At 41.0% G+C, this 22,329-nt stretch overlaps 1 protein-coding gene across 1 annotated transcript in view; it reads right to left on the minus strand.

Annotated features, from left to right (window-relative positions):
• The window catches only part of LOC144829101 (cytidine monophosphate-N-acetylneuraminic acid hydroxylase-like), a 694,590-nt gene that overhangs the window by 130,803 nt on the left and 541,458 nt on the right, over nt 1–22,329 (minus strand). The window lies entirely within an intron of this gene.

Below are 22,329 nucleotides of genomic sequence, written 5' to 3' on the forward strand. Positions count from 1 at the left end.
ACTGTTAAATTTCAGAGGACACATAAAATCCACTAGAGAAAGTGGCTGATCCATAATCGACCAGACTTATCATCGTCTGTCTACTGCGCCACCAACAGGCACATCTGATACTCCAAGGATACATAAAACATGGCTCATACATATACAACTAGCATAAGATATCATTTGCAGTGAATTTCTCCTATGAAACATACCTCATCTGCAAGAAATTCCTAGGGCTGAGAACCGCACTCAAGAATAAGGACGTAAGATATGACTTATTGGACACTCCAAAGATGCTGATATCAATAAATGGGTAGAGCTGTGATAGGCATGAAGGCTACCCCACACAAACTTCAACCAAAGAAAATTCTCGCCTTGGAACCTAAACTGTGTGCGTAAACATCACAAGGCACTCTACCATGCCGAAGAGAACTCGAAAGAGATGAATGCAATTCAAGATTGCCTCTTAAAACATAAAGTAACCTCTTTCTCTTTTTTGGTTAACTTTATCGAACTAACAAGAGAGTGAGTATCATGTTGAGGAGCAATTGAAAGTGTTCAAACTGAACACAATTAATAAGACGTATTGTACTTTTAGTGTGGTTGCCCCAGAAAGAGATGTAAGGCACAGCTGTTCAAAGATGATGGCACTCATCAGAGTGTTATAGGTTTTCTTAGAACTCAGTGCCCAGACAATATGTTTATACTACCAGAACTTATTTTACCAAAAACAGGTGAACTTATTATTTACACACCCTAAGCACTTTAAAACAGACAGATCTGACCACTATTAAATACTGCAGGTTGCCTACAAAAGAAGAGAAGCACCTATAAGACAGATAGCAGAACCTATTGTAAGGCACAAAAAACAAGATTAGTAATACAATACTACACATGAGTGTTTAAACAAAATATTACTTTTTTAATATCGTGATACCAGAATATCGTCACAAGAATATCGCAATGTGGAAAATTTTGCGACAAGATTTCACAGATAAGGATGTGTTTTTTTTAAGTGGCATTTTCAATACCATTGTAAAATAATATAGCTGTTAAAAACGTGTTAAATCTTTTATTTAAGTTTTTGTAACGTATGTGTATGTTTTAGTGCATTTTTATTTGTTCTGTATTGCATTTTTCCAATAGGTAAGGGTTTGTATACAATATTTTAACTACATTTTACTTTAAATAAATATTAAATTTTTCACAAACAAATGTATTATTAATATTAGGAGCAAGATGTAGGTTTATAAAGGAAAAGGGTGCAGAGATTTTAAAGGATAAATATATATATCCATTTTGTTTTTATCAAATTGTTTTTTAAATATAGTATATTTAGGTTTATAGTGTATATAATTTACAGTTTTTTAAAAGTTCTAATCTTTATTTTCTCCTATTCTCCAAAGTGGTTTAGATTGGAGTGGAATAGTAAATCTGGCCCTTTCAGTGTCCTAAACGTACCTAAAATGATTTAGATTGGCTTGGGATACGTAATTATGTTTTTAATGTCAATATGATCCCAAGAAGATTTTACTGGGTGCACTGTCTTTAAATATTTACTATGTAATTTAAGGATAATGTGTTTTATAGAGGGATAGGATAGAAAGATTTCATTTAGTTATTGTATGTTTAGTAGTGTTGCTTGGTTTGTAGAGTATGTGTGGTGTGACATTTTAATAATACCCTTGTATAATTTAACATACATTGTATGTATACATTTCTAAATGATTTAACAAATACTTATTTTTTCATTTTTTACATAGAAGTTTATTTTTTAACAATAGGAAAAAATATTCTTTCACACATTTTTTGTACAATACATTTTCCATACTTATTTTGCAATGTAAATAAATGTAATGTAATTTTGTAATCTTACATATACATATATAATTGACCTTTACATGTAGTTTAATGCAATTTATAATGTTTTAACATCCACTTTTAATCTATATAAAATAAATGTAAGTATTTTGGTAATAACATATATTTTTATAGTATATATTAACCCGGACTATTCGTTTATTATAATATTATATAGTACTAGTTAATAGCTATTTTACAAAATATTATACCATGTTTATTACATTTTGTGTAAATTTTTCTTAACACATACATTGTATATTTGTGTTAATTTTTAACACGTTTGCATTTATTTTTATTACACCATTGTCCTTTTTAATTTCCATTTCGAGGCAATTTTCTGTACTGCTACCTATATTTTTTAGCCTATTAACATAATTATTGGGAGATTTTAGTAGCAGTTTCCTTTGGTGGTCGACAGATAAGGTAAGAGTACTTATAAGTTGTTATTTGTGGTTTTGGAGGTGGGAGAATGTGGGTAGGGGTAAGTAGTATAAAATAGTATATTGATTTGTTGTGGTAGTTCAGTTTTGTTTTTGGTTTAGTGGTTTAATAGGTAAGTGAAGTAGGCCTTAGTATATTATGTGTAGTGTAGTTAGCTTAGTTATTAATTTTTATGATGTCATAATGGTTGATAAATATGTATTGAATTGTTATGTTTTGGAGTATATGTTATGTACAGGTGGATACGTTGTTTTGGTATAGGTTTCTTGGTCCAAGAGGAAGACTTTCCTTCTTTTTGGAGGAGATTTTTTTAAAATATTTTAACTAAGATTACTTTTTAACTTCATTTTTTCTGGTTTTACAGGTGCGGTTTTTATTTAAATGTTTCTTTATCTGTCTTTCTATGCTTAAAATGATTATTTGAATTTACTTTTTGACAATTTAATTTTTGCATTTTTGGGGGTTATTTTTTGTAGATTTATTTTTGGTGGATTGGAAAAGTATCATGTATTATGGACATCAGCTACAGAATTATAAGTTGATTCAATTTGATTATTTTGGGTGGGAAATGTTTGTTATGGTTTTTGCTTTATATCATTATTTCATTTTTTAACCTGCTGGGTTCTAAGAACATGCTGAACACATTCTCAGCACCTGCGCTGGGGTGGTGAGGACGTGTCCAATATGCCCTACTACCCACCCAACGGGGAAGCATTGGCCTCCCGCCATGGGCCACTCCATCACATGACTCCAAAAGAGATGGCATCAGTAGCTCCTCCGCTGCCACCCCATCCACTGGCACAATGATGACATCAGAATGCACAAAGTGGGCTGACGTCATCATAAGGAGTCAGGGTGCACTGGAAGTCATTTGCTTCCACCGCGTCATGGGTCCAGGACCTTATTCAGGTAGGTCTGCTTGCTGGGGAAGGGATTGAGGTTGAAGATGCACACCAGGGGAAAGGAAAGAGTTTTACTTTCTCCCAGTGTCTCTCTTCAATGCATTCACGCTACGGGATCACGGCAGGTACCCCAACCACACAGCAGTAATGCACCCAGTAGACATCAGGGATGTCTTTTTAGTGCTGGGAGAGACCCCTTGGGCAAGTGATGCACCCAAATATATCTGGCAATTTGTTTTGGTCATTTCAGCCCCCCAGGGGGAATAGCGGCCATTTTTTTAGGTTGATCTGTGCCCCGGGAAGGTGGAAAGCCAGTAGACACCCGGAATTGTGGTGTATATGTATTTTACGGGGGGCGACTAATTGGGTAGGGTTGTTCCACCTCAGGGGCACAATTTTCCTCAGTTTCTTGCGCCAGAGATAGATCAGCAATTTTGTAGGCCAATCTGGCCGAGCGGGGTGGGAGGCTAGACACCACGGATTTCAGATTTCTGCATGTCAGTGAGTGGCCCCTTGGGAAAGGATTGCTGCCTAAATTATCGGGGCTTTTGCTTCGCCATTTTCTGCCCCCTCGTTGGGGAAAGGTAGTTTCCCATTTTTGGGAACATGTTTTTGCTGTTTTCTGTCAACCAAGGGTTCTGATCGACCATTGCTTAGGCCGATCTGTCATAAGGGACACAGAAAAAAACAAAAGACCAGGGACTTTATTGTATGTGTATGCTTGGGAATGCCCCTTGGGCAGGGGTCGTTTCCCATTTTTAGGGACATGTTTTGGCCATTTTGCACACCCCAATTGGTAATTCTTTAGGTCGATCTGACCCCAAGAGAGGTTGAAACCTCTTGACAACAGGGATTTTATTGTTTATGTATGTTGTGGAGCAGCTTCTAGGGCAAGAGCCGCTCCCCACTTTTGGGGACCTGGTTTGTTTGCTTACTGCCCCCTACCTCAGGGACATTTCCTAGGTCGATCTGTCCCGGGGGGGGGGGGTCGGACAACCAGTAGACACCAGGGATTATATTTTATTATATGCTGTTAGAGCATGCACTTGGTCAAGTGTCTCTCCCCAGTATTGCCAACACACAAGTCCTTTCTTTTCTTCTCTCCAGGTGGGAGAACAGACTTTTCTTAGGCAATCTGCCCACAGAGGGAGCAAGAAAACCACTATACACTAGGGAATAAGTGTGTGTGTGTGTGTGCACGTGGGTGTGTGAGAAAGAACTGGCATTTAATTGGCGGGGTGCGTTTACTGGTTTTTGGCAAGGGGTGTTTATGGACTTGTGTGTGGCTGGCATTTGGCTGATGATGTGTTTGCAATGGAGTTTTTGCTGTTGGTGTGTGTGGACTGGTTTCTGGCTGGCAGAGTGTGTGGCTACATTTGGATGGTGGTGTTTGGACTGGTGTTTAACTTGAATTTGGCTGTTGGTCATAGGTAAGGGTCATTCCTTCTGGGTGGCAATTTCTTGTCTTTGCTTTGTGCTCCTCTTCGGGGCAGATCGAATGTTTGTGATGCCAATCTGCCCCAGTGGGCAACTTCATAGTGTTTAATAATGTTAACTGTTTTATTTCTTGTGATCACTTGCAAATGTGACCGTAATATTTTATTTCACCTTTTTATTATAGTGCAAAGCTTTTGATTGCCTTGGTGGTAGCTCCTGTTTGCGGTTTCAGCACTGATAGGTCTGCAGTTTGTGCACTTGCATGTGTATGGTAAGGAAAGGAAACTTTTCTGTAATGTTTACTTCAAATGAGTATCATTGCCGTGCTTGAATGTTTTGTAGAACAGTTGTAATAATTGTAGCTTATTGAACTTATGATATTTTTTCTTAAATTCACATTTGTATTTGTGCACGATCTATATTGTGTTATCTTGTGTGCAATTTGTTTGTCCTTTTTCTTTCTGTTGAGATACCGTTGGTGCTTTCTGTGTCTCTGCAGAGTAAGTGGAGTTGAACCTTAGTTTAGCTATCTGTGGCAAATGAGCGGAATCTTTTTAGAGTATCAAGTTAATTGTGTGTATTGTATTGATAGTTCTAATTTGACACAGCATTCTTTAGTGTTGCCTTGTTTGTTGTGTTAGTTTCATGAGTAAGCATTATGCTCACAAGCTGACCGCCCAACAGGCTGTGGGTTTGCTTTTTGAATCCTCCTCCAAACATGGTTCTGAGACTCACTCTGCATCTGAGGCAGAGGACGAAGTTGAAGATTCTGGCAGTGATTTTCCTGATAGAGAGGGATCATCTGATGATGAATCCACTATTAGTGATGATGAAGTGCATCTTTTAAAGGCAGACAGTGATATTCTGGTAGTGCAGCAAGAACGAGCTGGCCTGCTGCCCGGGCTGGAAGCCTTTACATTATAAGTGCTGAACAATGGGTTGCCACTAACACGGTGCAGCCTGTTTTACCTGCCTTTAGTTGAGTTTCAGGTATTAAAGTCAATTCAGAGAACCTTCAGCCTATCAATTTCTTCCAACTGTTTTTTAAAAATCTTTAGTTTCAATGCAGCATAATTCTTAACTTTTCCTTCTTCGTTAAAAAGTTTTCATTTTTCCTCAGACATTTACATAAAGTGCATATATAGTTGAAAATCCATACTGTTAAATGAGGCATAAACATAAAACGTGCATACACAATTCATCAAGAGTAGTAAAGTGCTTAAGTTCATCTTATCTAAATCATAAAGTATTTTTAGCCACCACTAAAATAAACCACTTCCAATCCTTCCATATTCTATTCAGCTTCACTACTGAACCCACCCTTTTTGTAGTTTCCCGCCTAAAAACCCTTTGCATTTAAATTAACCATTGGGAAATTGTCGGTATGGTCACCAATTTCCAATTTGGAAGAATTAACAATCTTGCTCCCAGGGTGGCAATAAAGATGAATTGTCGCTGACCAAGAGTGAGTTTGTACTGAACCTCTTCTCTCCCTACAAGGGCAACAGAAGCATTGGGAGAGAGATTGACTTATTCCAATTTCCGTAAAGACACTCTTCCACAAATTCATTAAGTGGGTACATGTGAACACCACATGCATCCAGTCCGCAATTGCTTGTTTGCATTTGAAACACCCAGGGTCTACTGTCGTATAGATTTTATGAAGTATGGAGGGAGTATAGTAAACCATCCATTTACTGAAAAATGCCATCCTCTTTAGATCAGCAGCTCTTACTGCCTTGCAGCTCACTTTGTTGAATCCTTGCCATTGTTGGAAATTAAGGCAACAGCCAATAGACTAAATAATTATTTCTAAATGATTTGAAACTATTTGCTTATTCTCTACGGACTTAAACAGTTTGTACCAATTCCCCAGCCCTTTAGTTATAAGTATTAAATGAGCTTTCCCCTGTTGAGAGCAGTTTTCTGACTTTATTAAACCTGAACAGAATTCCTTAATCTGGATGTAGCTGAAAAGGAGAGACATGTTTGTATTAATGTTATGCTGTTTAATTTCCTGCCAGAATAAAACTTTCTTACTTTTGAAATAGTGTGGTAACTTAAGGGAACCAAAGTTTAGCGCACTGTCCACAGATCCGAAGAGACATCTGGAGACCCAAAGGGATGCATTCTACTAACATCAGTTGGGATGTGAGTAGATTCAGGGGAGTCAGGGGATTCAATGGGCCTCCAGACTTTTCGAAAGTGAGATGATATACCCCTGGGGATTTTATAACACAATTTTTTTGGAAGCTTGGAAATTCGCAAGAAAGGAGCATGGCCGATCTAGAATTCCTTAATAATAACAGTCAGCAAAAATTTGGCGGAAGACATCTCTTATGAATTACTGTAATTCAGCCAGTTAATAAGTGAAGCTTGATAATATGATCAAAAATTAGATAAAGCAAGACCGCCTTCTTCCACATCTAACTGTAACGTTTGTAATTTCAGTCAGGGTTTATTTGCGTGCCATATAAAATGTCTTGTTTCAGAGTTTATCTGGTCGAAAGCGGACTGGGGGACCTTAACCATTAAATTAGAAAATAAGAATAAAAAATAGAGGGAGAATATTCATTTTAATAAGAGCCACTCATCCCATAATTGTTAACGGAATGTCCTCCATTGCGTAAACCGATTATGTATCTTATTTAATGTAGGGATAAAATTAAGCAAAAATAAGTGCTCCAAATGAGAGGTTATAGATATCCCTAGGTACCTTATGATTTGAGACATTGAATGAAGATATATCTGGAGAGCAGTTAAAAAGCAGTGCCTGTGACTTTGCATGATTTATTTTATACCCACCTATTGCCGTGAATTCACTTATTTTAATAAAGATTTGCGAGATGTTATCTTCCTCGGCGGCCAAATACAGAGCCATATCATCCACAAACAACTTAAGTTTTGCAGTTCCAGGGACCGGGGCTGAAATGGCATGAGCCTGCCTATTAGCTCAAGCTAGTAGTTCAATGAACAGGGAAACATGTTTTGGAGAGAGGGGACAGCCTTGGTGCGTCCCCCGGCTAATAGAAATATAGCCGACCCTATTCCCATTTATAATTATGGAAGCCTGGGCACCACAATATAAATTCCTCGTCTCAACTCGAGAGAATTTAGATGGTATTGTAAATGTATTCATGATAGCAAATAATACATTCCACTGCTGAATGTTTTTTGGCATCTAGCATTATAATTACTGCTTTGATTTTATTAGTGCCAAAATAATCGATTGATAGTGGGTATTGGAGGCCACAACTCTACCTTGCACAAAGCCGTTTTGGTCCTGATGTATGAGATAAAGAGTCACTTGTGGTAGTCAGTTTGCAAGAATTTTTTTAAGATTTTGTGATCGGCACTCAGTAAACTTATTGGTCAATAAGAATTTACCTCCTCCTCGACTTTCCCTTTCTTAACAAAGCTAACCACCGCAGCTTGAATAAAAGTAGCAGCCACTGCATCTCCTTTAAAGATCCCATTAAATAATATTCTCAAAAAACTATTCAACTGAGGAAGGAAAGTCTTATAGACTTCAATTGGAACCCCATCAAACTCACATGCTTTGGCAGATGGCGATGAATTCACTGAATGTCTAACTTCTTCTAATGTAATGTCGTCAAGCAGGGAATCTCTCTGTCCCATAGATAGTAAGTGGCAGTTAATCCCATTTAGCTAATTTATAGCCTCCTCTTTAGAGGTGTTATGGGGGTCAGAATAGAGCTCCCTATAATGATCAAGAAAAATGGCTGCAATTTCCTGGGGCTGAGATGTAGGTCTCATGGTGGCAGAACCCTTTATTTTTTAATGCTATTCATATTGGCCCTACGCTTAGCTGACCAAGCCAGGTATCTACTGATATGATCATTTTCTTCATATCTTTTTTGCAAGACTGAATCATGGGCTAGGATCTCCTTGGAGTTAAAATGTAAATTATGCTTCGCTTAACCAAGTTTGTTTTTATTTTCCAAGGAGGGCAGGGCTAGCTAGCTTGCCATAGCTAAGGAGAGTTCTTTTTCTAATTGAGATCTTTCTTTGTACACTTTTTTCCTGTTATAGGCTTAATAGGCAATTACCTCCCCTACCTAAACAAGGCCTTGTGGGCACCCCATATTGCAAATTCAGAAGCTGTGTTAACAATACATTTCAGGAACTCCTCTAATGCCAAGCGCATATGGGCCACCCATTGCTCGTCTACTAATAGAGACTTATCAAATACCCATCTGTGCTCAGTTTGAGTTTGAATTTGAATTTGAAATTGTACTGAAATTACCACGTGGTCAGAGAAGGGACTTTCAATAATCTCGGACTCTGTATTTAAGAGAGAGTGGGAGATGAGAAAAAAATCTATCTGAGAGAGGAAATTCATCTCTCCAACAATCCACTAGCCCAAAATCCAGAATTAGATCCTGACACAATCTGCTCGATTTAGGTTTTGTCCGAGTTTTCTGAGCAATAAATTAAAATCCCCACCAGGCAGCATAAACCCTGTTTGGGCCATTGCAAAATCATAAAGAGACTGTAGCATCTCAGGGGAATCCTCAATAGGTCGATAGTAGCTCACTAAATTAAAGTGTTTATTAGCCTAAGTCAACAAGCTTCATGCCACTGAAGCCCAAACCAAGTTTCGACACTCAAGACACAGGAGGTGGCCTAACTCTGGATACTTCCATGTTTACCACTGCTGTGGAGATCGCTGCTGAAACACTATTCACAACTGCACCCACAAATGTGCCCACTTTGCAGATCGCTTCAGCACTTTTAACCACAAAGAACATGGTTGAATCAGAGCACTCCACACAAACTTTGCTGTATAAAATTCTGGCAGTATTGAAAAAACATGATAATTTCCCAAGGAAGCTCAAAAAAGGACTGAGTCACAGTTAAAACTCAATTTAATCTCACGTCCATAGCTTTCATTGCGGGTTGCTAAGGCTGAATAACGCATATCTGATCTTGAAGACAGTGTGCCTAGCCAGACTGATCAAGTAACCAAGCTACAAACCGAATTGGTCAATTTACAAATCAAGGTAGACGATGCAGAAAATTGAGCCCAAAGATGTAATCTACTCATGACTGGTATGCCTGAAGGCTGTGAGAATGGCCAATCAGTTGTAGAAGTAGTTTCTGACATTATTACCAAGTGTGTGTGCCCAGAAACAGCAACACAGAAGACTCAGCTCACCATCTTACAGGCACATTGCGTGCCAGCTGTTCAGTACTCTAACACCAAATACCTGAGCACATTTATGGCAAACTTTGGGGACTTTTGATTTAAGGAAAAGATTTTGGCATGTGCTGTTCATGATAAAGTGTACCAGATGAGTGATCATTTCTCTTTAAAAAAAATTAGATGTGTCTGCCCTATCCTCAAATTGTAGAAAGCAATTCAGAGGCATGTTGAGTTGCTCTCAGCGACTAGAGGTCCCGGCTGGTATTATCCAGCAATCTAGCTTGAAAGCCCTTCACAAGGGGAAGGTTCATATCTTTCAGTCAGTTGAGGCGGCGCAAGAGTTCCTTCAGTCCCTACTAAATCTGGGGGTGAGGGGGAGGGAGCAGGGGATAATATTGGCTATAAGCCCCCAGATCCAGATGGCAGCCTCATGGAATAGAATCAGTCGAAGAGCCAGGAGATTGGAGTAAAGAGATCAGCTATCTCAGAACGCCAACCATTAGCTCACCACATTGGGTGCCATGTCACAGCACCCCAATGCAGGGATGGAGGGGCAGGAAGTGCACAAATTGGGTAGGAGGGAGGAGGGCAGGGCCACTGGGGACAGAGGGGTATCACCCAGGGTGCTTCAGATGGGGGCTCCGGTGTCAAGGGGGTCATTGGTAGGGGGATAAGGGGGCACAGGGGAGAGGTGGAGGGAAGGGGATGGGGTATGGGTTCACTATGGGAGGGGGGGATTAAAGTGTAGCACAAGTGTGGCAATTCAAGGGAGTGAAATAGCTTATTTAGTTTTCACCCTTTTACTAAACTGTCCTCTAGTTCACTAAAGGTAGTAATGTGTAAAGTAAACAGCTTTAAGAAAAGAGTGAAGAGATGATCTATGCCGGCATGGTTGAAGGCCTTACAAGCTGATATAATATTCCTTCAAGAGACACACTATAAGGAAGGATCATTAATGGACAAAACTCCTCCCTTTGTCCAACATGAATTTTATGCTTAGATGATTTTGTTGAGCAGACTAATTTGTATGCAGAACAGTTTTTGAGGAACAACAGTGCCACACTTAAGACCCACTCCAGAGCTACCCAGTGGACTTCCACAAACCTCAATAAGATTTAGCAGTTCTGGGGTTTAACTTTCCTGATGGTATTGAGAGGAAGCCATCACTGTCTTTACACTGGTCAAATAGTCAATTGATTGCAATATTTCCAGCAACTAAGAGTCAAGATGGGTATTTGTTCCTGCAGCGAGCAAATGCTACATTTTGTGGATAATGCCAGAGCATTGCCACAAAATCGCCCTGATTGTGGCTGTGTCCTCAAAATTCCGCCTGTCCTTGACCATTTAATAGATTGTTTCTCAGTGATTTATGTTCCAGGGAAAAATATGTCTATGGATTAATCTCTAGTTTTGTTCAATGGCCTTTTGGTTTTCAGGCAATACATTCTCAGAAAGAGAGAATGTTATGATATTAAGCTGTAAATGTTGTGTGAATATGCCATTGGACATGCGCATATTTTTAGGGTGCACATTGGTAGGAATTCTTCAAATGACTGCTCTGGTTGCCTTTCTACTTTTCAAGCTAGTGAGAAAATTGTGTGGGAATTTGATAGAGAGCTTTTTCACAAAGGTCACAATTTATACTTGGATAATTTCTACACAGGTGTGCAATTATTTAAAGAATTGTTCATAGTGGACACTGCGGCATGTGGCACAGTCTGCTCTTAATGTAAAGGTTACCCTAAAGAGCTTGTGCCCACAAAACTTGAATAGAGACAGAGCAGTGCTTTGCGTAGTCATGAACTTCTTACTGTGAAATATTCAGACAGAAAAGAAGTCCACAACTACTCACGATGAGCGTACTTTTCCTGTGACCGGGATGAGGTGGCAGAAGCGCGCAATCCAGTGAGCCTTCTAGACTACAACAAGCACATGGGAGGTTTAGATCGACAAGATCAAAAATCGGAGCCTTATAAAGCATCTTGAAAGTACTATATCTGGTAGCAAAGGTTGGCTGTTCATCTATGTCATCTAGAATCCTTCAATGCTTATGTTGTTTTTGAAGATCATTCTTCAGAATAAAAGATGACTTTTGCACTGATTCAGCAGTCTGTAATAGGCAGCCTTGTTGCAGTTGAACAAGCAGGTGCTCATAGAGTAGGTGTGGTGGAGGATGTAGCTAGATTGAAAGATCGCCAATTTCCTGAATACATTCCTCCAACACCCAAAAAAAATACTTCCTTGTTGCAGAGGTAGTCTTAGTCCAAAGGGGAGTACGCAAGGAGAGTCTGATGTACTGCCTGAGTGTCATTCTAATTCTGGTCTTTTTGTGCCCACATGTTTCAACTTGTACCATAAGCAACTGAAGTATTGGAGGCATCCACCACAGTAAAAGGGAACTGATTGTGGCTTTATTGCTATATATTGTCTGCTTAGATACCTCTCTGGCAATAGTTGATGTGCTTAGTTAATCCTGTCATGTATGCAGTTATATTTGGTATTTCATGTTCTACTTGTAGGTTGGTATTTTCTATTTGAATAAAATGTGCTGTTTTTAGTTGTATGTTTTATTTTTCCTGTCTGCTTTGTGTGTGTAATCTGTTCATTGTGGGAGTGCTTAAGAAAGGAAAGTGGTGTAGAGCTTCATGGTGATGTCTGAGTGGCTTTTGGCTGGTGATGTGTGTGGCTGACTTCCGGCTGGTGGTGTATGTGGACTGGGGTTTAACTGCCTGTGTATGTGTGTGTGTAGTGATCAGCAACAAGTCATTACACACACACACGCACACTGTCACCGAAACGCCAGTATATACATTCCATTACCTGCCAGGCAGTTTGATTGCTGTGTCTGAGCTTACGTCTGGCTGGAGGTGTGTGTGGCTGGCATCTGGCTGGCTGTGTGTACGAACTGGCATTTGGCTAGTGCGTTTGTGTGTGTCTAGTGACTTGCTGCTGTTCTCTACACACACACTGGCATCCAAACGCCAGTCCACACACTCCGCCAGCTGCCAGGTGGTGTGATTGCTGGGTCAGTCCTATGGGTGTTTAAAGGGATGGGCCCTTGAATGGCGCAGTTTGTTGATATGAGTGTTGTAATGTGTTGGTCCGCAGCTGGCAGCGTGAATGGTTTCATGTGTTTGACACATGAAATGTGTGTGAATGGCCTGTAAAGTGGTGGGTCCTTTTAATGACTTTATAGCCCACGAGCTGTGAGTTACTGGTTCAGTATTACTAACTTCAAATGTCACTATGAACAGTGATTTCAGCCTTTGCATTTTCATGAAATCTTTTTTTTTATAAATTTACATTTTGAACGTTTTACTCAACTAGTGCCAAATCCAACCAGTGTAAGTGTGTACTTGTGTAGTAGATGGTGTTGCAGTAATATTTGTCTTTTCTGTCTTTCTCTGTTAGGGTGTACATTGTCTTTATGGAAAATATACCAACCCCAAATAGTTTCTTAAACTAGATACCAGGGGGACTACATGGTGGTGGGTCTTGCATGGATCACACATGGATTCCTTATCCAGAACCCCTAGCAATCCTCATAGGATAAAAACATACCTTTTCTTCATATTTCTGTTACACAAAGCCCTGGAATCTGCCAGGAGTGGCAAATTTCCTGACACCCAGAGTTTCCGCATGTTTTTTGATAAAAATAGCACTTCACCTGTGTGGGTGGGTTAGCGCCCGCAAAAGGGTGAGCACCTGGTTGCAATATGGCAACATGAACAGAAGGTGTAGCTGCGATTTTTTGGCATTTGCTTGGCTCCTACCCAGGGAAACCTATCAAAGCCAGGCATTTCTGAAAACTAGACACACAAGGGAGGACAGGGTGGTGTGTCTCCTATGGATCCAAAAACGGTTTCCTACTCATAGTGCCCTACAAACGACACAAGTTGCCTAATATTTCACATTTTCTTTGCATAAATTCTATCTACTTTTCAGGTTTATCCGTGGGTTTCCACCACAAACTGAACGTTGGTTGAAAGCACAGAAATTAGGAGAAATTGTATCTCTTTGAAAAATGCCAAAACTGTATTTAAAAAATAGGTTTTCTATTCAGTTCTGGATGTTACTGAAAGCCTGGAAAATTGTGATTTAGCACAGGAAAACTTTCACTGATGCCATTTTTAAGAAAAAGAAAAGGCACTTTTTTGCAAAGCAGTTCATTCCTATTTTCCCAACCCCCCCAAAAACTAGCTATATTTTAGCTATTTCCTCTGTCTCCTCCAGAGGAACCACAAACTCTGGGTACCCATGGAATTCCCATGATGATGGAAAAAAGGACGCAAATTTGGTGCAGCCAAACAGTTAAACAAATGTGTATTGTTTGAATTTTTTAAATTATGCTTGTTGCTTTAAATTTTACAAAAAATGTCCATGGGATTTATTGTTTGGATCAATGTATTTACTAATTGTATTTGAAATTATTGTCATTTATCAGTGTTATTGGATATGTTCTAATTGTACATTATTATTTACACTGATAATAATATTCTAAATAAGATTTCTAAATAAATATATTCTATTTCTTTTTGTATATTTATGTTGGACGTCAATTTAATTTGGATTGTTAGGTGGTTTATTGTAGTATTTTTGCTAAGTTTTCTAGGATGTGGAGACCTTTGGTATTTTTAAAGACTTACTTTGCATTGTAGTATGTTGTACATTTCTTTTTGGCTATAGTGCTTTGAATTTTGCAAGCGAATAGGCTTTCTGTAGTTCATTCTACACAGTGCAAATTTGTAATGAGTTAACAAGTTTTTCGTATACTTTATATTTGCGTTTGATGTTTTTCACAATATTTTGTTGTTGATATTTTTATTGTTATTGTTTGTCTAATAGGTGATGATATTTTGGTAAGCAATATTTTTGGGCGACTAAGTGGTGAATTCATATTTTTGTTGTCATTAGTGTATCATATGCTACACATATTCGGATAATTGGACTTTTTTTATATGGCACCTAAGTTTGATTCACAACTCAAGAGATGGCAAAAACAAATAATTGGTAACCTACCTGGAGACAAAAAATACAATGGATTTTGTACTAATGTAATGGGCCCACCTATCAAAGAAAGAATCTGAAGACCTATAGTTTGAATGGGTGGGCAAAGTAATCCCCTCCTCAGGAGCAAGAAATAAAGATACAGAACATGTTTCCCAAGCACTACCACACTGGAAATGTGGAGTAGCAATTCTTAAACATTGAGATTACCAGTCAGACTACTGAACGCATGGTCTGACTCAGAAGAAAGATGTATATTTGCAAAACCTACACTATAAATATGGACCTCTTATCCTTGGCTCTCTATTCAATCTGGATGACCAAAAGCACAATTTCTTATTCAAACAGAATAGGCTATGTACAGAATTTGGTTCTTTGAAAGTTATTTTCAGAGGAGATTGGAACATGACAATGGATGCAGTGCTTGTCAGATTCAGGCAGCCAGATCTCATAAATGCCAGAAGCAGAGGCCTGTTATATGTTATAAAGGTATTTATATATCGCGCACTGCTACTCAAGGGTGTCCTGGCATGTAGGGGAAACAGTAAGCATGGGAGTCAGAAGGGACTAAAAGGACTGTTTAAACAGATGAGTTTTTAGCCTTTTTTTAAATGTAGACAGTTCCTTGATATGCCGAAGATCATTGGGGTGCGCATTCCAGAGAGTGGCGGCCTTGACCGTAAAGGACATCCCCCCCAGACGAGCTCTCCGAAATCTAGGGATCACCAGCCGTCTTTGCATAGCTGAACGCAAAGGACGACTGGGAATGTAGAAGGAGAGCCTGGCACTGATATAGGCAGGGCCCTGACCATGAAGTGCCTTATGTGTCATAGTTAGTGCTTTAAAATGCACACGCTGGGCAACAGGTAACCAGTGCAGATGGCTCAGCTGCTTACGCACGCTAAGGCATCTGGGGATGTTAAATACGAGCCTAACTGCCGCATTCTGGATGACCTGTAATTTTCCCAGACGGTACCCTGGAATGCATAATCCAGGCGTGCCAGTACAAGTGCCCTAACCACCGTCTCCCTGGCAGCGCAGGGAAGCAGGGGAAAGAATCTTCTCAGGGCTTTCAGTGTGCCAAAGCACACCCCTGACAGACGCATGATTTGTTCATGGAAGCCTAGGTCGCCCCCAAACCAGATTCCCAGGTTTTTTGCTACACCGCAATCTCCCGAGGGACAGGGAAATCCGGGAGGCCAAAGAGATTCTCTAAAGGCAGGTGGAAAATGACCATAAAGGAGCACCTCTGATTTCTCTTCATTACATTTCAGGCTGGCCTGGGCCAGCCATGAAAAAACCGCTGACAGGCACCGATGGGCCACCTCCGTTTGCAGATCATCCCCCTTCCAGGTGAAGAGAAGCTGGGTGTCGTCAGCGTAGGCCATAATTTTGGCACCCAGCTTCTCCGCTAAACCGATCAGGGGAGTGAGGTAGACATTGAACAAAAGGGGGCTCAACGTAGACCCTTGAGGGACACCGGTGGCTACCATGGTATCTGATGAAGAGAAGGGGGGCATCCACACCTGTCAGGAACGGTTGTCCAAAAAGGATCTAACCCATTCCCAAGCTGTGCCATTAATGCCAATGTCAGACAGGCGGGGGAGGAGCTGGAGGTGAGGTACCGTATCGAAGGCGGCAGAGAGGTGGAGTAAAATCTGAGCCGCCCTGCCGCCTGCATCCAGGCACTCCCTAATAGCCTCCGAAATTTCCACTAGCGCAGTTTCTGTGCTAAATGCTGTTCTAAATCCGGATTGAGCCGGATGTAGAGCTCCTGTGGACTCCACAAAACTCTCCAGTTGTTTAAAGGCCACCTTCTCACACACCTTAGCTAAGGCTGGAAGAAGGGAAATGGGGCGATAGTTAGAGAGAAGTGTGGGATCGGCGGAAGGTTTCTAAAGGAGGGGGAGGAGTTTTGCATGTTTCCATTGCATAGGCACCCTTCCAGATTGAAGTGAGTTATTCACCAACTTCACAACCTCTGGAGCGACTGTCTCTGCCACCCCACTCAGGACCCTAGCATGACAGGGTCTGCCGGTGAACCAGATTTTAGTGATTTGAGTATGGCTAGGACGTCTTTCTCCTCGGCAATGGTGAAATACGAAAATAATTGGTTGGGTACAATAGGACAGGGGGCAGTCCGAATGGAGAGAGGAGATGGCCCTAATGGAATAGTCCTTGGGCTATCTTGGATTTTTTGTATCTTAACGGTAAAGAAATTAGATAGGTCCTCATACCTTTGGAGTGAATTAAGAGAGGGGGGAGTTCCTCAGTGGGTGATAGAAAGCTGCGGACGATGGCGAAAATGTCCTTGCTGTTGTTGTTAGCTTTAGAAATTCTATCTGCAAAGAAGTTGCCTTTGGCTTCTTTGATAGCAGCCTTCGCACGGGGACAATACTCCCGGCGCCAACCCCGCTCCAGTTTTTTACATTCAATTTTCAAAGCTTTGAGGGAGTCGTTGAACCAAGGCTGAGAGGGGGAGCACCGGGGGGGGCCCTTCGTAGCAGCCTGAGGAAGCGAGTTAACCGCCTGGCTGATCCAGTTAGAAAATGTTTCCACTGCTCCGTCAAGGTCAGCGACCATATCTGGAGATGTAGTGGCCAAAGCTCTAGCAAGAGCTGGGATGTTAGTCTTCTTAGGATGCTGACCGAAAGCCTTACCAGGCGTCAAAAAGGAGCTACCTATGTTCCAAGAGAAGCAGACCAGAAAATGATCCGACCAGGTAACGGGCCTAGGAGCTGATATCTTAAGCTCAAAGTTAGAACAAACTGGGTCTAATAAATGTCCACATTTATGAGTGGCCGCCCGGACCTGTTGGGTCATATGGGTCAAGTTAAATAGATCCAACAGGTCTCTCGTCCCAGGGGCCTGCTGGTTCTCCAGATGAATATTCAGGTCACCTAAAAGTAGAAACCTGGAGAACCGAAGTGCCCGGGAGGCAATGATCTCATCGAGGGATTTGAGAAAGGTGCCTGGTGTGCCTGGTGACCGATAGACCAATACCCCGCCCAGAGTAAAGTGTGGAGACATGAGCAGTGAAAATTCCAGCGCTTCACGCTCTGAGATCTCCCTTGTGCATTCCCTCGTGAGCGTCCAAATATCTCTGAATACTATTGGAACACCACCCCCTCTACCAGACTGACGATCTGCCCTAACTATCTTGTACCCCCTAGGGATAGCTAATTCTACCACTGGGGAGCAGGAGTCATTCAGCCAGGTCTCGGTGACAAATAGGAGATCTAGTTGTTCGTCCACGATCAATTCGTGGACGTCCGCAGCATGTTTTGCCATCGACCTGGCATTGATGAGTGCCGCTCGAATGTTAGATTTCAGGACTGGGAAAAGGGAGAGATCAGGCTGGCTCATGAGGAAATGAAAATGGCAGGAAGGGCAAATCCTCATCTTATCATTCAGAACATCCCAATCTCTAGAACAACAGGAAACATTACCTAAATTGAGCAATGTCCCCCGGTTATAGGAGATCCTTACAGTCGCATCCTTGGCCGTGGAAGGACCAGAGTTCCTGGCCCTGCGCGCTGCCGAGGCGCGGACGAGCGCAGACGGGCTTACCTTCGGCGCGCCATTGTCGCGCCCGCTGCGCTCGTCCGCTGCGCGCACGAGGACACATGCGCGTTTTATGGCGTGCACCCCCGAGCAGCTGGACCGCTAACTGCGGTCTAACCAGCCTTCAGGCTACACCCAAAATGGCGCCCGCCCTCCACACAAACGGCACAAGCAGCCATGGTGAACCGGGGCTGGGGAGGCCACACAGAAAGGTAAGAAAGCACAGATTAAATGTGTTTTTAAAACGAAGCTTCAAATGAGGCAAATAACAATGATTAAAAGAAAATTCGGCGCCTGCATCTAAATCATGCAGGAGCACCGATTGTCATCCGGTTAAAAATTCAATTGTAGTCAATGCAGCCTCTCGCAATCACAATGCCCCTAGTGAGGTACAGGAGCTGCCACCACCTGATTAGCCCACAGCGAGCCCTGAGAATTCTGCCGCTTTATGGCCTGCACCCCCGAGCAGCTGGACCGCTAACTGCGGTCTAACCAGCCTTCAGGCTACACCCAAAATGGCGCCCGCCCTCCACACAAACGGCACAAGCAGCCGTGGAGGACCGGGGCTGGGGAGTCCACACAGAAAGGTAAGAAAGCACAGATTAAATGTGTTTTTAAAACGAAGCTTCAAATGAGGAAAATAACAATGATTAAAAGAAAATTCGGCGCCTGCATCTAAATCATGCAGGAGCACCGATTGTCAGCCGGTTAAAAATTCAATTGTAGTCAATGCAGCCTCTCGCAATCACAATGCCCCCAGTGAGGTACAGGAGCTGCCACCACCTGATTAGCCCACAGCGAGCCCTGAGAATTCTGCCTCTTTATGGCCTGCACCCCCGAGCAGCTGGACCGCTAACTGCGGTCTAACCAGCCTTCAGGCTACACCCAAAATGGCGCCCACCCTCCACACAAACGGCACAAGCAGCCGGGATGGACCGGGGCTGGGGAGGCCACACAGAAAGGTAAGAAAGCACAGATTAAATGTGTTTTTAAAACAAAGCTTCAAATGAGGAAAATAACAATGATTAAAAGAAAATTCGGCGCCTGCATCTAAATCATGCAGGAGTACCGATTGTCATCCGGTTAAAAAGTCAATTGTAGTCAATGCAGCCTCTCGCAATCACAATGCCCCCAGTGAGGTACAGGAGCTGCCACCACCTGATTAGCCCACAGCGAGCCCTGAGAATTCTGCCGCTTTATGGCCTGCACCCCCGAGCAGCTGTTGTTGGATCATTCACCCCTGGACCTCTGGTGCCTATATTATCCAACAGAAAGAGAATACTCATATCTTGTGTGCTTCAATGACACTGAAATCAGAATCAGCTACATCTTACTGAATGGTAGAATTCTCTAGAAAGTCTGTATCTGTGACATTGAGACAGGTGGCATTTCAGATCATGCGCCAATCCATTTGTATGAATGTATAGACTTCCAGATCAGAACCAATTCAATAAGTATCTAGGCAAAAACAAACATTCAATCAACTCCTATTAGGACTTGTGAGTAGCAGGGAAATCATATGTGCAGACCTATAGGATGATGAGAGACTCAGCAACTGCCCATGAGGGGCAAACTGAGAAGGATTACCTTGATAACTGAACAATCCAGGCTTATCACTCTTCCCCTCTCACAGCTAATATTAGTGCCTTAACAAACAGAAAATATGAATTAAATACTTTGCCCACATCTATAACAGAAAAAGCACCACATTCTATGAAATGAAGACAGTATGAACATGAGAAAAAGACAGGAAGCCTATTAGTCTTGACGCTGAAACAGAGAGAAACAAGCAATATCGGCAATCTATGATGAAACTTTTGAGCCTATTTAAGATGACAAAATAATTTGCCACCTTGTATTCTAAATTGTTCACCACAGAGACGGACTCTGACAAAGTTACAGCTGACACAGCTGTGCTTATACTCAGTATTGTTTTATGGGAAATCGCTGAAAAGAGTGATGTCTGCCCTTAAATCAACTAACTGCAAATACTCTTTGATTTCTAACCTGGCAGAGACCCACTGTAATGTGCTAAATAAACCTATCTCTTTACTTAACTTTGACATTAAGATACTTGCAAAAAATCAGGTTGCTTTTGATCCAGGCAGTTTATCAGTTAACCATATACACCCCCTTCTTCACCTAAAAGATGAGGATGTACATATAGCCGTCTCTCTCGACACAAGGAAACGTTTTAATAGAATTGACTTGGGCTATTAATTTCAGACTTTTTAAAGAACTAGACTGTGTCAATTGTATAGTTATATGGTCATATCTAAAACTTGTATCAGCGGTAAACTGCAATGCCTTTCTATCAGCCAATCTCAAATATTAGAGTATAGAGGAATGCTCAATGTGCCTGTTGATTTTTTTGTTAGCACTTGAGCTGCTAACAATAGCATTTTGACACCATTCAGTGCTAGAATGACAACACAAACAGGAGAACCAACATTGATTGTTGATGCTGATAACATTCTACTTATGTTTAGCACCTTCAGTACCAGCCTTAGCATGAACCATCTTAAATTTCTCTTATTTTCCGGATACAAAATAAGCTGAAAGAGAAGTGAACCTATGATGATCACTAGACTTACAATAGAAAGATAATTTACAGGCCTTTCTATTCACGTGGAGGTTTAATAAATTGAAAGGTTTGGGCATCCTGGAGAGTGACAATTTACACTACATGTTTCATAGAGGGTCTTGTTTCAGTTGATATTGAACAAATGAAGCTGGTCTTTGAAAATGAAATGCATGGTAGTTCTAGGCAGGGCCGTAGCCAGGACACCATCAGACTGCAGACTATCAAGGAACTGTGGGGCATATTATCAAGGACCAGTGTTAAAATTATCGCCATTTTATCGGCAGGAAACTGACGATAAAACGGCGATAATGGGATTGATAATACGCCCTTGTTAATTCCCATAGAAGCCCATGTTCTGATGTTAACATGGCCTTCTATGGGAATTACCAAGGGCGTATTATCAAGCCCATTATCGCCGTTTTATCAGCAGTTTCCTGCCGATAAAACGGCGATAATTTTAACACGGGTCCTTAATAATATGCCCCTGTATCCCCACTTCCATCAAGGCCATCACAGCGCTGCTCCAATTTGTTAAAAAGTTGAGGCCCTCATTTGCTGCGTTGCACTGCATTGACTTACATTTCATAGTGGTAGGCATTCCATGAGTAGAGCATGGGCATTCCTGTGCATCCATCCATGCAACTTGGATCTAATCTGATGAAGATGAAGAATGCAGATAAAACATGAACGTGACTTAAAAAAAACCCTCAAGTTTTGCTCTTATTGTTCAGATCAGCCACAATATGGGTCCTCTGTTGAATTATGAAGGACATTTATATGGTAATTATTAATAATGGTGTTCTTCTGGAAGTACAAACAATGGATACCAAGTGTGGGTAGGATGAGACTCTGGATTAAAACCTAATTTACTTCATTAATAGTGGAAGTACCTGTGGTTAATAATATTATCTGATACTTTCAAGTTTTCATATTATTTGTAATGAGGCTCATTGTACTTCTGAATTTCAGATATGTTACGCTATAAAAAGAGCAACATGCAAGAAAGTGAGTCATTGAAGCTAATCAAACTCAATAAATGCCATCTCAGGCATAGCAGTTTACTATCTATTTAGAATGCCTACTTCCTTTATAATTAGTTTGGTGAGAATTACATCAATTTAAATACTCCTGTCTTCACCAAGTTATATATATAATTCACTTTAATTTGATTGCACGAATGTGCTGAGGAACGATGTGAAGATAATCGTCAGTGGAGAAAAAAACAGGTCATTTCGTCTTCCAAATTAAGTTTATTTATGTTAAGTTAAATAGGGTGTAGCCTTTTATAAATACAACTTCAATTCAAACGGATGTAATTTTTAATATCCAAGCCTCTTTATAACTAATGGCTATCAACTTCAGGTAGATTTCTGTGAAAATTA

This window comes from Lissotriton helveticus, chromosome 4_1 (assembly GCF_964261635.1).
Source record: "Lissotriton helveticus chromosome 4_1, aLisHel1.1, whole genome shotgun sequence".
NCBI classification, from domain to species: Eukaryota; Metazoa; Chordata; class Amphibia; order Caudata; family Salamandridae; genus Lissotriton; species Lissotriton helveticus.